Consider the following 17,199-nt stretch of genomic DNA (forward strand, 5'->3'; position numbering starts at 1 on the left):
CTAGGGCCTATGTATCGATGCGAGTAGTGGAATGAGTGTGATTGCCCGTGGGGACATTAGAATCCCTGTTGACCATTGATAATTCTTTGCGTCCTTCATCTTCTGCCCAAATGAGCGCAAGAAGCCACAACTTCATAGTGTTCCTGTAACGGGGCACACATTGGTTGGAGAACCTTTGTTGTGATTCCACAATTTTTTTTTTTAAATTTCAAATTTGCACACTAAAATTGTTATTCCCACAATTTCTGTAAAGACTTAAATTGCTATTAACAATGTTGAATTAAGGCACGTAAACCCAACAGCATGAAGCAAGGGCATTTTATACTTGTTTGTCTTGTTGTGCAGTCCAAGAACAAAACAGAAGGAAGCGCCGTGCCAATATAATAGAGTTTGGATTGGCAAATGTCATTGCTTTAACGGGCTAAAGTTGCCCTAATGTTACACAGTCCCCGTTAAGTACACTTGGTGTACTTAAAGGGATGGTCAATTACTAAATTAAAGTAATTAGACCCAGCACTCGAGTGTGGTTCACATTTGTGACCAACCCTTCTATATGTGATGCACATAGGTGCATTCACATTAGGAGGAATGACGCCTAGCGTCATCCGCTACGCGAGGTATCTGGAAAGATACGCTCGCAATACATATTAAGTGTTATCTATAGAGATTACATTTTGATTGATTGGTAGAAATAGGTATCTATATTTAACACGAACAAATATAAATTAGTCTGAAAACTACTTCCTACTTGATAAGTGCGCACGAGGAGCCGGATTACCGCTCCCGTGACGACTCTTAATCACAGTACTTAGTGTGTTGGGTGAGGTCGCCAACGCGCCCACCACAACTACCTCACTGCACGCAAGAGAAGGTGGTCAAACCGCTTTCTCGCTGTGCTAGGGTGCGTGTCTAAGAAGAGCGTGGCCGCATTACGACGTGCCCATCTACTCAAATCGTGCCCGCGGCAGCGCATACGGACGAGCTCGGACTATCGTGGCGGCAAGTTGTCTCCAGTCGCCACCGGCTTCGTAAAGATCGTCGATGGCATCGCCCGTAAATAATTCCGATGCAATTGTACCTGTACAGAGTGAAAATGGCGTGCAATGTGCGCTACAAAGCTATCGCATCGCATATGAGCAAGCGAATGCGGCACTGATAGCTTCATCGACATACCAAGATGCGATACGTTCTCCTCAATCCAAGGTTTGGAGTGACGCGATCAAGACTGACCCAGATGCATTGAATCAAAAAAACATGGTGCATTGAATCACAAGAAAACATGGAGTGCGGTCAAAAGGTGATCTGAACCAATTGAGTGTTCGCAGTTTAGAGGAAAGAAAATAAAAAAATGATCGATTTAAGGCTCGGCTTGTTGCATTGGGTTATAACCAAAATTATGGTGGGGATTATTACGACACGGATTCTCCGTGTCTTCCCGGCAGTGTGTTGTCATATTTCGGTATGAATTTTCGCCAGTATGATGTTGACACGGCCTTTCTAAATTGAATATACATCTCTGTGCCTCAAAGTGTTAACATGGACGCGAGTCAAGTATTAAAGTTCGAACTAAATTTGTAAGGACTAAAACAATCTGCTGCAACATATTTTAAGACCATATCGAGCGTTTTTCGCAAAATGGGCTTTTCCATGTATTTTGGACCCGCGCATATTCGTCCGTAACGATGAAAACCATTCGGGAATATGCTAATTGGAGGTAATACTGCAGGATCAATTGTTAAAAGTTGCAGATGAATTTGTTAGTCATTTCAAGCTAGAGACGCTAAGCAACGTTTAATATATTCTCGGTATTGAAGTGACGTACGAGCTGCAGAAGAAGAAGCTCAAGATCAGCCAAAGTGCGTGCATCGACAGAATGGTCGAACGTTTTTTACCAAAGTGGACGCGAAAATGGTTGGCAACCCAATCAACAATTTTTTTCTTTTTTCGAGCATGCTTGAGAATTCTGACCGGGGAACAACGCACCGGTGTATTATTTCCACCATATCGAGATGGTACCAAATCCGAGCAGTCGTCCATAGTATTCAAGCCCCCTCTGGACACAGTGGCTTGGGCCGTATCCGCACTTTCATCGTCTCACGGGTTAGAAGAGACAATGATATCATGACTTGGACTCTTAGAGTCAAATTCGCAAGGAGGTGAAATTGGCGGATTGGTGCCAAATATGATCCACCACCATCGGTTCACTTTCACTCCTGGTTTAAACGCACGATAATTGAATCAAGACGTCGTCCTAATCGCCATGATGATGCACATTTTGAGTGATATTTTCACCAACAACAACGTCCACATACTTAGACTTGGGTAGCTTTTAAAATACCAACCACTTCCACACACTTAGACTTGGGTAGCTTTTAGAATACCACTGACCTCGTAATTCCAGTCGTTTTAATTCATAATTTCGAACACAGTAGACCTTCACACCATCTGCATACCCAAAAACATGCAGCGGAATGCCTTTTTATCTAACTTTTGTCGTTTACCTTTATCGATGCGCGCGTACCCTTGCGATCCGAAAACTCGCAAATGCGACAGGTCTGGCTTCGCTCCAAAGCAAACCTCAAACGGATTCTTGTTTAAGTGAGAAGCGCAGGGTACACGATTCGTAATACATACCGCATTATTTATGGCTTCGGCTCACCATATCATCTCAACTTGAATGTAATTAATCATTGACCGTGCTCGTTTCGTCAGCGTCCGGTTCATCTGCTCAGCCGTTCCATTTTGCTGTGACGAATACGAAACTGTAGCTTGGTGCATAATTCCAGCCTGTCGCCACACTTTATCATGGCTATTGTTAATATATCCGCCAACATTGTCGGTGCGAATACATCTAATCTTAGCATCCAACTGATTCTCCATCATCGACTTGTACTTGATAGACTTATCGACCACGTCCGACTTGTGCGCAATATGATACGCGACAACATATCGTGACAATCGTCAGTAATTGTTACCATTAATCTCGTTCCACACAGTGACTTGGTCTCCATGGGACCCATCACGTCACTATGAATTCACGTCATTCTGAATTAGTTGAAGTAGTGGCGTCGTCTTACTTTACCGTAACTTGACTTAGGAAATGGCTTTACTGACGACTTGCAAGTCCACAAACTTCACATATGTCATCTTGGTCTTCCACATTAGCAGACTTATCTTCCATCGTGAATCCACTGACGCATTCTTGATTTTTAACGCCTTCATTGGTAGACGTTCTGATCGAGCGTGCCATGGACTTGGACTCACATTTGGCTCCACCGCGAACCACTTCACTCATGTTTGCAGATTCAACTTGTTCACATTCGAGAGCAAACAATTTCACCTTCTGGGTCACTTGTCTCACCACTTCATGCTCGTTCGTGATCTCGCATGTAACATTTGAGAGGTTATGTCAACCCTTAAGCAGAAAATTCAGCAATCGAAAGAAGTCTACAATACAGTTAAGGAACGTAGAGAACGTCTTCGATGCGGATGGACTTCTTGTTCTTCATTAAAGCTCGAATCGTCCCAATTCCAGCAGCTGTTACAGTTCCCCATTCGCCGAAATTTTAACCAACGTGCTGAGTGATCGTATTTCCGCAAACTCATCCTTGAATGGACACATGTGACTACTTGGACCACTGTCAATTTAGTCCCTTGTTCACTCACGGTAAACGCTTGTTCCGCATTCTTTTTCTTGTCAGGATTCTTCCAGAAATCTTGTTTCTTGTGTCCATATCGATTGCAGACATGACACTGTCCGGATAACTTGTTTCCCGTTTCCTTGGATCGAGCTCCCCCTGCTCTTGAAGCGTCGAGTAGCCTTCAAAGCAATTTCCCTTTATCCTTTCGAGCTATGACTTCGTACTCGCGACTAGGCATCTCCTTGGCTTGAAATAGATGGATGTCCCTCACGTTCTCAATAATCTTGACGATCTGATCGTATTCTTCGAACATATTCCAAGCAAAATCACGAGCTGTTCATCTCACGACACTTCATCTCCAATGGCTTACATCGGCGAGCAAAAGTTCACCGAACTTCAGGAAGTGTCCCATCACACTTCCACCCTTCTGCATCTTATATTCATGCACTGGCGACGCATCTGGACTCGATTATGAATGCTTCGACGAAGAAAGAAGCTCTTCTAAGTCTCATATGCCTCAGCCTTCGACCCTGCCAACCGAACCATGAATTGAAGACGTGGACTGACCATCGTGCATACATTCGCGAAGGCCTTCATGTCGTTGACTTTCCAAGCATACGCAATAGCATCGCATTTCACTCGAAGCCTTCGTAGAATCGAGATGGTCCAGCAAACCTTTCTTTGCAAGCTCTATTCGCGTATTAAATTCTCACACGAAATAATTGTCCTCATTTAGAACAGAATTGCATCTGCCATAATTGGGCTCATAAACCTATTCAGGTATATATAGCGGAGTAGTCGACTAGTCGGGAAGGAAGTAATTTGGAAAGTATATTAGTCATTTAGAGAACCTACTTTGCATTCGGCTAGCTAGCGCAGAAGAAGCAATAAGAAGGTCGTCCATCAGCCGTTATGTAGCTACATTTCAGCTACCGTTTGAAGCCCACAATCTGTAGTTTATAAAATAACGACGGTAATAAACGTAACGATGATATTGAGCGGCCACTACGTTTCCATCGTCATCATCTCCTAGTCGCACTTATGTAGTATCGTAGATTTTTGTTGACATTTTGGATTAGAACCTCAAATTACAAAAGTTGTGTAAAATTATTGTTTGCGAATTTAAATTACTATTTAATTATTGTAAATAGTTGTGGGGGCAATAATTAAGAAAGAGCGGTTTGTTTGAATTTAAATATAACTTCCACGGTCGTTCGTTACTTTTTTCGAGAAGGATGCAACTGGCTCTACTCAGTGGCTAGAGTGATTTATCTGATTAAACAAATAGATCTTCTTTGCAAATAGCTCTTCTTTGAAGTAACAACACTGCTAGTGGCTAATTTTAATATACACAATTAAATGATGAGGTTGTCACGCTTCCTCGTGAATAAATATTAACCTGAAGCTGTTTTGGCTTAGGTTTCATTACAGTCATTTATGGGAGAAGGGGCAATCTCGTATTCAATATATGTTTGTATTCGAGTGAGCTAGATCTTGACGCCATAGCAGTGCTTCCACTCAATAGATGCACTGTTTTTGGTGAAGCTTATTGGTGCATTGACTTAAAAATAAGGATTTAAAGTTTGTCTGACTTGCAGACGTTGTGGACGCGTCTCAAAAAGTGATCGACTCAGTCACTCGCACAGAGAAGGCATGCAATACAAGTTCGACTTGTAATTACCATTAGGCAGATGCATAAATAAAATCAAGCTGATTTATGTTTGCTTACCTCAACACGTGTAAAGTAATTCCCATATAAGTTATGTCTAACTTTATATGTTAGGTTTAGGGAGGATACATATTTCGTATGCACCGTGTATCTATATCGTATGTGACTGCTTCAAGACGGGTGCACCTTTGCTAGTACTGATAACAGTACTAGTCAACTTAAACTGATTACAGTGAAGGTGGGGTATTTCGACTACTTCACGTTCACGGCGTGAAAAGGAAAATTCTAAGTAGCTATAAAGTCTTGGCTACTAAGAGCAAATTCTAATGCTTTAAAATTGGGAGAAAGTAAAACTGTATTAATATATAAAGTAATAATAACGATCTTCTATCTACTGGCTTTAATATATTAAAATAATTAACAACGCAATGCGCCTCCTTGCGCAACGCCTAATCGCGTCTTGTAACGATTATTATGGTTGATTTCAACTTAAATTAACCAATCTCTTCTTGCACTTCATTCGGTACTATTGGAAAAGTTACGTCAAATTTGATAAAAATAATGATTTTGTGCTTCTTTATTTGTTTCCTCTCATACGAAATAATATTTATTATTCCTCTTATAGGAAATAATATATATGTAACGGGACACCCGTTACATCTATCCTACTTCAATATATAAGTCAATACTTACTTAAAAGTAGTAACTATTTAAAAAAGTTTTACCGCCATGTGACTCGTGTTTAAAAAATTTCATCTACTAAAAGATTTATGTGTATTTTTTGTTACACACACCCTCATTTCGAGAGAGCTTTAACCGTTAGACAATTCGAATCAATCATTTTCAACTCAAAAAACATTAACGGTATTAATTAAGTACTTACATCCGTATTCAACTGTCTTTTTCATTTCGCCACAGGATACCGTGCAGCTAAAAAGTTGAGATTGAAACTAACCTTCCAAAAAGATAAATTTCATTTTAGTATTATTTTTCTGATACAATAGAACCCAAAGCTCAACGCTAGTATCACATAGCTGGCGTCATCGGTCGAGTTCGCTTTCCATGCTTCGACTCCACTTGCATGAGGGCTCTAAGTTAATCCTATAAAAATGGGCACGCGCCAATGCATTGTCGAGTTCTTTAAGGCTGAGAAAGAGTTACGTTATTAACTAGTCGATATGAATCGACTTCCGACGTGAAAGAAACCTAGCTCCCCTTAACATGTTGGCTCAAGTCTAGTTAGTTCTTTAATTTTTTTTCATTTAACGTCCTCAAAGATAACACAATTTTAACTCGATGTGTATCTTTGCAGGGTCTTTGCAGGATGTCGAAGCAACAAGAATAGCACAAAATGTAGACTTATTGATGGGGTTTCCGGTAACGTGATTGCTCTCGTAAAGCTACTAGAGTGTTTTTTGAACTGCATGTTTTTTTAGAAAACGACAAAAATACAAAAATTATAGGTGCTTTGCAGAGCGGTTTTGAGCATTAGCGTAATCGTAATAAGATCAGCAATGGCTATAATCGAATTAAACAAATATAGCTTCTCTGTTGTAAGGTATATATTTTGCTGAAAACCGCGATAAACGAATGGTCGCATTTCAGAATTGTAAATAATCCAAATGCCGTATACCTTAATACTTAGGAGATACGGGAGTATGCTTTCATAAATAAATCGTGAGAAATGACAGGGAACATCACTTGCTTCCCACAAACGGGAGACCAGCTGCTTTCAGTGAAGGTTTGGCCCGTGGCCGACTACGCGGAATGCCACCAACAATGCCGAGAGCGAGGAATACCTGTGGAGTAGGTCGATGAATGCCCACTCGTTCTTGATGACGACACTGATGTCGGCCGACAGGCGTACGAAGCCCATTTCCGCCGGTGGATCACCGCCATGAGATATCCCATCCCCGAAATCTTCAGCTCGCCGCATCGGCTCGACTGGTTAGCGCTTCGACGTCTTCAATTTACATGGCCAAGGCGGTTGCTGATTAGCGGTGGGATGTCTGTCGTTGTATTGACCGAGACAGTCCTGCCCCCGACGCTCATTCTCCAAGAAGTCATCATCAAAAATCCAGAAGGGGAATCCACCCCACGACATCAACCCAAAGAGCCTTATAGGCCCGGTTTGGCGCGGACCGATTGAGTGGAACGCCTGTAAGCGTTCACGAGGTTGGCGCAGTCCTTCACGAGGCGGTCCTCCGGCTTCCACGTAGTACGGGCCTTCGAGCAGCCACGCCACCATACTCAGAACTTCTGCCGTCCCCTTTACGTTGATGTCCGACCAACTTTTTCACATGGAAGTATCGCTCTTCGTCGTGACTCAACAAGGGTTGAGGAGGACGAATCATACGTCAACGGCGTCGCTTGAAGCAGCTTACGACTTAGCTCGACGATGAACAAGAACTTGAATGACCATCAGCATTGGCTGGCTTCGTTGTATGATCGGGTGGAGATCATAAAGCGCCACCTTTTGATCTCTACGCAGGCTCCTGCACCTCCCTCGCACCAGTCTGCTTACCCCTTGCGTCATCCGTCGTACCCTTCAGGGCCACCTGCGAACACTTCCGGGACGACCGATCACCCACCAAGTGAGAGGTCTGCTGCGTCCCCGGCTGATAACTGTAGCGTCTGTTTCAGACCGGTCCGCCGGACCACTTGAGCACCCCAACATAAAATATCGGGTGCGTTGCCACAGCCGATGGAAAGCTCAAGATGTCGGTCAATAACCGTAAGCGGTCGCACGAAAACGGACGAAGCTTCGTACTCCCGACCACTGAAACCGCGTGCATAGGTAGATATCTTGCATTAAGTAGCACCAAATCACCAGTCTTAAACATTTGCGCATTTAGAGGACCATGACTGTCACTGTTTTCCTTTTGAAGCTCTTGAGCAGCAGCCATGACGTCCCTGACACGTAGCCTAATGGCTTCACCAGTTTCAATAAACGTCAGCAAATTGCGTTTGACCGACGGTCGAATCCATTTAGGCCTCAGGTTATCAGCGACACCCCCCATCCTCATTAGAAGCCATTGACAACAATAGGGAGTACGCGGATGCCACAACCCATTCACATAGAACAGGGAAAAACCTGTCGACGAATGCCGCATTATTCATTGCGAATATTACTTGCTCTAACTGCGCACTCCATTGGGATGGCTCATCCACGCAAACATTGCGAAACACATCCTCCAAAACACTGTTGACCGATTCGGTCTGACCGTCAGTCTGCGAATGATCCGCTGTAGACATATCCAGTCGAAACACCATCAGCCGAAAAACATGTTGCCAAAAGGTAGACACAAACTGAGGATCTCGATCACTCACGAAAGACTCCGGAAGTCCATGATGTCGAAACACGTTGTCGATGAACAGCTGTGCCGCCTGCAGTGCCGTTATGATTCGGCATACCGCCACTTGTCACACTACCTTGCTGAGGCGACACGCAAATACCATAATGCCCGTATGGCCATGCCGATCCGCCGAAATGTCGAGTATTAAGTCCATGCTTACTGAGCGCCAACAGTTCGCTGGGACCGACAAACTCTGCAGCGGCGCTACTGAAGACGGCAGAGGCTTCACTCGTTGACAAGTCTCGCACGTCTTGACATACGACCGGACCCACTTGTACATGTGGGGCCACCACAAGTCACGTGCCACAGACGGGTACGTCTTTTTGCGCCCCAAATGTTTACGATTCGGCGTATCATGTGCCTCAGAGAAAATTCGGTGACGTAAGTCCTTGTCGTTAGGGACGACCACGCGTCTTTTATCCCTCGAATTCACACTGTACAACAGGAGTCCATCGGACAGACTATACCGAATGGGATCTGCCTGCTGGCGCTTCGTCAACTTGATGGCTTCCGCAGAGGCGCTCAACACCTCTTCAACACCTTGAAAATCCGGGTCTTGAACACACGCCTTGCGTATAAGCTCGAACACTGAAGTTTCAAGATGCACAACGTGTCCGATTCGTAATCAGGACGTCTCGACAGGGCGTCCGCTAGCACGTTCTAATTTCCTGGCTTGTAAGCCACCGTGAATTGTATTCCGCAAAAAATGACAATTATTGCGCCATACCTTGTGAAAAGTGGGGCGACTGAGTCGCCGTCCTCAACGAGTCATGGTCTGTATAGACGACAAAGGGTTTACTGCCCAGCAGGTGAACCCGAACTTTGACAAGGGCGTACTTTATTGCGAGAAATTCCTTGTCGTGCACTGGATAATTCTTCTCAGTGGCCTTAAGCTGCCGCGATTGAAACGAAACACCCGCTAATTACCACTGGCATCCAGCTGCAACAGAGCACAGCCAATGGCAAAGTCTGATGTATCACACCAAACTAAATGGACTACCCTCGTCCGGCAACGCCAATGTTTGTGCCGACTGTAGGCTCAACTTAATCGCTTCAAAAGCTTGTTTAGCTCTCTCTGTCTACGATCAGGCCGCGTCGTCTTTCAGCAAGTTGTTCGATGGCCTGGCCATCTTTGCGTAATTTTCGCTGTACTTGTGCAAGTAGTTCACGAGGCCCAACTACTTGCGAAAACCTTTCGGGATGATGGCGTTGGCCATTGTGCAATTGCACGAATCTTCTCTGAATCCGCACGGATTCCACCCTTTCCAATGAAAAATTCCAGAAAGGGAATTGCTGCCGCCCCAAAGAGGCACTTGTTGATGTTCGCAAATAGTCGATTCTCGCGCATACACATCAACACCGCTCGAAGGTGCTCGATATGATCCTGAACATCCATCATACCCCCCCCCCTTCAGCCTTGCTGTGAACGAATATATTGTCGAAATTCGTCTGCGGCGAAGTGCCGCATCGGCCGAAAGAGCTGCGTATACAACCTATTAAACGTAGCTGGATCGTTGAAAACTCCTAAGGGCGTGACCAATCATTCCCACAACATCCCACTGGGAATTCTCACTGCTGTGAGAGGAATATCTGATTCTCTCATGTGATAGTTGTTAATAGCCGTCGACCATGTCGAGCGCGCTAAAAATGCTGCGGCCATGTTCTTCTGCAACACATAGATGCCGGACTTGTGACCGCATTCAGCTTGTTGAAAGCATGTATTATGCGCCATTTCTCATTGAGTTTACGCACACAAAACGTCGGCGACGAGTGTGGCGACTTCGGCTCTTGGACTAGGCCTGCTGCGTGCTTTTCTGCAAAGAATGCGTCTATCGCGTCCACTAGCTCCTTAGGCAGTGGTCACTGGTGCGTTGTACAGTACTTTGTACCCGGCTCCAGATCAATCTCGTGGCGTTTTCGAACCTGGTATCAGGTCGAATTTGTGTCGAGTGCTTTATCCTTAGGCAACTCGCACGGTACGGATTCAGGGAATATATCCTTGAATTCGATCAGATCCTTGCATAAAGGATTTGTCTTCAAGTACTTCAGGATTGGGACGTAATAAGTTCCATCCGAGTCTTCCCATTGAGGACACTTTCGTCCAACGATGAGCTGCTGAAAACCCGTTCGTTCTCAGGAACTACTTACGCTTACGCAGATCACGCAAGACCGTTTCGGTCTAGCGTTGGCAATTGAGTTATCTCCAAAGTTAACTTTGGAGGCGCTATCACATCAAGTGTATAAGCGCCTACACTTGATCGCTGTTTACTAAGACATAAATACCTCACGTTTCTCATTAAAACCTATTTCTAAAGGTTCCTGGGACACTTTGGCCACAGGTTTTTGGGGACTAATTTTTCCGCAGACTTTTGGGGACTTACTGCATCAAGTTTTATATTAGGTGCATTCACATTGGAAGGGATGACGGCTAGCGTCATTCGTAATCCGAGGTATTCAGAATAATACGCATGCATGTAGGGGTGCACATCTACAGAGGTAGCATCCATTGATTGGATAATAGGTTTATATTAATTTGACTTATAAATCAGTCTTAGAACTACTTCCTCGTTAACAAGTGCGCACGTGAAGCCGGAGTACTTCTTCCGTTACGACACTTGTACTAAGGTACTTAGTTCGCTGGGTGAGGTCGGTTAGGCGACCGCCAACTACCTCACTGTGCTAGAAGGTGAGTGCTTAAGTAGAGCGTGGCCACTATAGTACCGCCCACCTACATTTTAGCTGCTATAAGAAATGTCGAAGGTTTTTTTCGCTCTCTACATACGAAAGGTCCATTGGTTTTGGACCTCCGCTTTCTTGTCGCATACGTGGCCAAAAATAAGTCTCAGAGTGGACAAAAGCCTTTTCCAAGCTAAATCCTCCTGTTCTGCTACAGAGATCGTTTGATCTAGCGTCTCTAATTCAAGCCGAAACAGGTGGGTTTTGACAGGACCATCTGCAGGATCTTTGTTTATTAACTGGATGACTCACGATAGAACTTACAAGTATCGCATGTTGGGCATATGCGTGAAAACCACGCCTGCCCTGCTTTAAATACAGGAGCTCTGCTCGAACCCTGAATTCAGCACTGACAGCTCAAATGTTTGCCTGAACCGGGCTTTGAAGACCTCATATGACCCAAAATCAATGTATCGTGATGTTTGAGCTCTAAAGTCCAAGATTTGGCACGTCGGGCTAAGTTGAACATGCCAAAGTTCGCTTTCGTCACATAATCACTGTGCGGCGAGCTTTAAATGGCATCGTCTAATTCGACGTTTAATCTTATTAGGAAGTCGCCCTCGTCGGCCTTCGACTTAAAGATTTCAATCTTTAAGCTTTCGGATCGACGCGGAAGGGTCGGTCCGCTAGCAGCATGCAAATACTGCTGTCACACTGTTGAGCGCCCTGTTGTCTTAACACTTCTGCGTGTTAAGAGCCTTGCTGGTGAGGCAAGGGTACTTTTTTTCTGGCCACGTCGATATCACCTCGGCGATGGACGCATGTTGTTCGTCTTTTTGTAAAGCGTACACATTGCGCCTTCCGCTGGCCCGCCTACAGCCAAACTCATAAGTTCGACCAATTTCATTTCGAGTTCATTGAAGTGAGTAAGCCTCTCACACACTGCATGAAAGCAATATTGAGGTGCGGATGGCTCTACCAAGTACTGTAAACAATTAAAATAAACTTGTTAAGAAATGTCGTGGCATCATTCGCCACATACTCTATACAACGGCGTGCACATGCACAAGAATAGTCTGTAAATTTAATTAATGTCAGTAACTGGGTACTGTTGAAATGCTAAGTTCAACGCGATTTAGTTTGGCCGTCACCAAAAAAATTAAAAAGCAAGATTATTGTCGTGACCGAAAAAGGAGAAGCAAATCGACTAAATTTGTCAATTTAAATGCGTACAGAATTTACTGCTGAGAAAGGAATATCCTGTTTACACATTATGATCTGGTAGAATCCATCCATCGGATCCTATGACAAAAAAGTACCCTTTGACATGCCATCAATGATTACGTCTTTTCGTGGTATCGGCGTTTGAGCCGCTGCCGTTGTAGCGTTCAATTTGTTGAACGCATGTACAATCCGCCACGCTCCTGTTGCTTTCCGCACAGAGAAGGTCGGAGAGTTATATGGGGAGGTCAACATGCTCACATGGCCCTCAGCTAAGGTGTCGGCAAAAATTTGTCGGTCGCTAGTACTTGTCCACAATGGTCCATGCTTCATATTACAGTATTTCGAACATGTTTATTGATCGGTTTCGTGTCGAGTGCTTTTGTCCTTAGGCAACTCGCACGTTACGGATTCTGGGAATTTATCCTTGGATTCGATCAAATCCTTAAGACTCCCAGGATTGAGACTTGAAACGTTCAATTCGAGTATTTTCGCAAAGGACACTTTCGTCCATCGATGAGCTGCTGAGAACCCGTTCGCTTTCAGGAAATACTATTGCCGACCGAATATCGGCCACGTACTTGTCGTCTGTGATAATTACACAGACCTGATTGACTTTGCCATTACGCAGAGCACGCAGAAACCGTTTCGGCTCAAGCGTTGGCAAATGACTTATCTTCGAAAAATTAATTTTGGAGGCGTAATCAGATCGGTGCACAAGCGCCTTCACTTGATCTGTTGTTCCCCAAGACATTTAACATCTCAGTTTTATCATTTAAACTTATTTCTTAAGGTTCCTGGGACCCTTTGAACAAGTTTCTTGGTTCTTATTCCTCAAACATTTTGGGACGTCTTCCTTACACATTTATGAAGCATTCCCCCAACGGCGTCAAATTATGGTTGCGCAACCACAGCGAGATCCTCCACGATCGACTTTCCCAGTCAATTTTTTTATTTTTTGCACCGTCTCCTATCGACATGCGTATCAAATTTTCTTGGATGTTGCTTTCTGAACAAGCATTCATGTTTCAATCCACCCGACTTAATCGAGTGGTCGAACTTCGACACTGCATGTCGTTTGCACAGCCGTCGGAATCTAACTCCACAGTGTGATGGGTAGTTATACCGAGGTCTTGTGCAGTCTAGTACGACTGCACAAGACTCAAGCGCACTGTCATCCTCGTTAGAGGTATATCGCCCCGAGCCGATTGAGCCTCAGTCTTATATCGAATGAAATTGCTAAACGCTCCACAATCAATTAGTGTAACGGGTGTCCCGTTATAAAAAATATTTTTTCCTATAGGAGGTATAATATATAATTATTATTTTCTATGAGAGGAAATAAATAAAGAAGCACAAAATAATTAAATCTTATTAATGTTGAGTTAGTTGTGCCAAATTCACCAAATTTGGTAATATTGACTTGATAAGACATTGGTTCTATTATTTGGTTGATTTCAGCTTAAATCAACCCCGCCAATCGTTACAAGACACGATTAGGCGTCGCGCAAGGAAGCGCATTGCATAATTAGTTATTGATATATTAAGGCCTGTAATTAGAAGATTGTTATGAATAACCAAATATACTAATACAGTTTACTTTTTCTCTATTGTTAAGCCTTAAATTTTATCTTTAGTAGCTAACTGTTCTTAGCTGCTTAGAATCTTCCTCTGCACGACGTGTACGTGAAATAGTCATCACCTTTACTGTAATTAGTGTAGGTTGACTAGTACTGTTATCAGTTACTAGCAAGAAGTGCCCCGTTAGACCTGGTAGCACTTCGAAGGCCGTTCAGTTGCCTACGCACGTTCCATCCAACATGAACATGTTGGATGAAGAGGAAAGGAGCTAGCAAGCCCCTCAAGAATGCTATCACGCAACATTTGTTCACTCATTTGAGCGACCGTGAATGGAGAGCGGACAAACGCATGAGTTTGGTCGTAGGTGGGACAGCCGTTGGCGCCATGCTGTTCACTTTGAACATAGCTGAACAGCATGCGGCCATAGCCGAGTTCATACAACATGGACTCAACGGCGAAGAAAAAGTAGCCTTGCTTTACCAGCAAGGCTCTCAACACGCAGAGTTGTTCAGAGAACTGAGAGCTCGACATTTGGAACTGCTGAGACAGCAATTACAGGCTGCTAGCGGACCAACGCTTCCGCGTCGAACCGAAAGCCTTAAGATCGAAATCTTAAAGTTTAAGGCAGTCGAAGAGAGTCGCCATTGAAGCTCGCCGCGTCAATGATAATGCGACAAAAGTGAAATTTGGAACGTCTATCTTAGCTAGACGTGCCAAATATTGAACCTTAGGGTTTAAGCTTACAACCCATTGGTTTTTAGGTCGTATGATGGCTTCCAGACCCAGCGCAAGGTAAACATTTGAGCCGCCACGTGCCGAATTCAGGGCTCGAGCTGTGGTCCAGGATTTTCTTAAGTAGGGCAAGCGTGACCTTCACGCTTATGCCCAAAATACAGATCTATAATTAGTTGTATCGTGATTCATCCAACAGATGAACAAACACAGGTAACTGTGTTTATTAAAGTTTTTGCAGACGGTCCTGTTAATACCCCACTGTTCCAGCTTGAACGCGAGACGCTAGACCAAGCGATCTATGTAGCAAAATAGGAGGACTTCAGCCCTCAACAAGCTTTCGTCCACTCTGGAGCTTGTCATTTTCAACTAAGCACATCCTACAATTGCCAGCAATTTGTAATTTTTCTTGAAAACAGAATTTGGTAAAGAAGCGGTTTATGAAGGTCAACATAACTAACTGCCCCAGGTGATGAGACCAACCTCATCACCTTGCAAATAAATGTGTCAAATAAGTTGCCACTTAAGTCCCTAGTTGGTTTTAGGGCGTCAAAATATTTAATTCGACACCAATCGTTAGAAGATCGCAGACTCAAACTTATTAAGTGCGATATTTATCTAGCGAGGATGACAGTGCTCCTAGCAACAGGCGCACCTGTAACAGTAAAGACACGTGTGGTTGGTATTTAATACAGGTTAACGGGTAACAGTACGATGATGAATTCATCGGACTGAATTTGGACGACAAATTTGATGTCATCCATGGTTTATCATGCTCAAAAAGTTCGAGCCCTGCATAAATTGGCATCATTTAGTCGTGACGATACCTGCCTATCGTTCATCAAATGACCATCTGATGAACGTCTGGGAGCTTCCACAAGCGTGTGGATGTCCTACGAGTGAGTGTGATGGCCTCACTTGTGGATCGGCCGTTTGCACGACTGCACAAGACCTCAGTGTAAGTACCCATCACACTGTGGCGTTAGACACCGACGGCTGTGCACAAGCACATAAGCGTTGAAGTTTGACTACTCCCCCCCTTTAAGAACAAATTTACATTTTGAAATTCGCCAAAGAGGACAGAAGTAGCGATCTACTTTACGCGTGGCTTGGTTCTCTCTTTCACTCTTCTATCTGTGTCGTACACGGAGCATAATATGCCACCTAAAAGGAGCAACACTGGTGGGTCGTCTGCAACGACACCCACTCAATCACGCGCTAAGCGCAATGGCCGCGTTAACCCGCCGGCAGCGTCTCCAATGCCTTAGTCGAAACGCCGACAGCTACTGCTGCTATCGCGTTAACGTGGCTTAAGGATCCATCCCACTTTACCAGTGAGATGATGATCCGTTGCTCATTGTCGACTACAACGAGTCGGCATCGTTGACGTCACCTCATAGTAGTGATGCGGACAACGAGATCATGAGGAAGGATGATGGCGCATTGTTGCCCATCCAAACGTCTCTCATGGCTCACAACATGGTGACAGAATATTTACGAATGCTGTCTCGTCGTCTGCGTTAGATAGTGCAGCGACTATTAATGATAGCGCTACCCATTAAGGCCCACCCGCTTCTTCGTTGGATTAAACCATAACACCTTATGCTCAGACCATTATCCATAATGGTTCTGACATCGAGGATTCAGAGCCTTAAGCTCCGCCGACGACACGTGAACGTTCTCAGTCGGTGTCACAAGCCAGTCATTTTGAACGTGGCTATGTGACGGGTGGCATATCACCGATGCCCCGTTCATCTGTATGGCCTCGTTTAAACGGGCCAAGAGCGTCGCTCCTAGAGCGCGCTCTTCTTGACGCATTTAATTATTATGGCGTCTTTAACCATGGAAGGCTCAGGGAAAATCGCTTGAGCGTATTCTCCCGATCCCGGCCGTGTTGCGTTCAAATGAAACGCCCGACCAATACAAGGCGGAATTCTTGCGCCGCATTCATCCGCATTCCGATGCGATGACACAGCGGTCGCAACAAATTAAATTCGCCCGCTTGCGTGTGAAAGAAATCATGCGCGGTTATGTACCCTCTGTTTCTTCTCACAACGCTGCTTCTGCTAGTCTATTTGAGACTAGCAAATAGGCCTCAGTTGGTGCTCCTTTTCATAGGCAGCCACCAAGGCGGGCACATCAATACGAAGGGTATCGATCGGTTCCCAAGAGTCGAAACTCTTCGGATAACCTTTCCATTGGACGAGGATCTGATAACTTTTTCCTCACGGAGCGGTGACAAGCAACCTTCCAACAAGAAAGCATTGATCCCCACCCGCATCCATCAGTGCAGGGGGCGCCCAATCGGAGTGACGATTTCTTC

The sequence above is a fragment of the Bremia lactucae genome (genome assembly GCF_004359215.1).
Source record: "Bremia lactucae strain SF5 chromosome Unknown BlacSF5_NotPlaced_19_SHOA01000004.1_2068294bp, whole genome shotgun sequence".
Classification (NCBI taxonomy): domain Eukaryota; phylum Oomycota; class Peronosporomycetes; order Peronosporales; family Peronosporaceae; genus Bremia; species Bremia lactucae.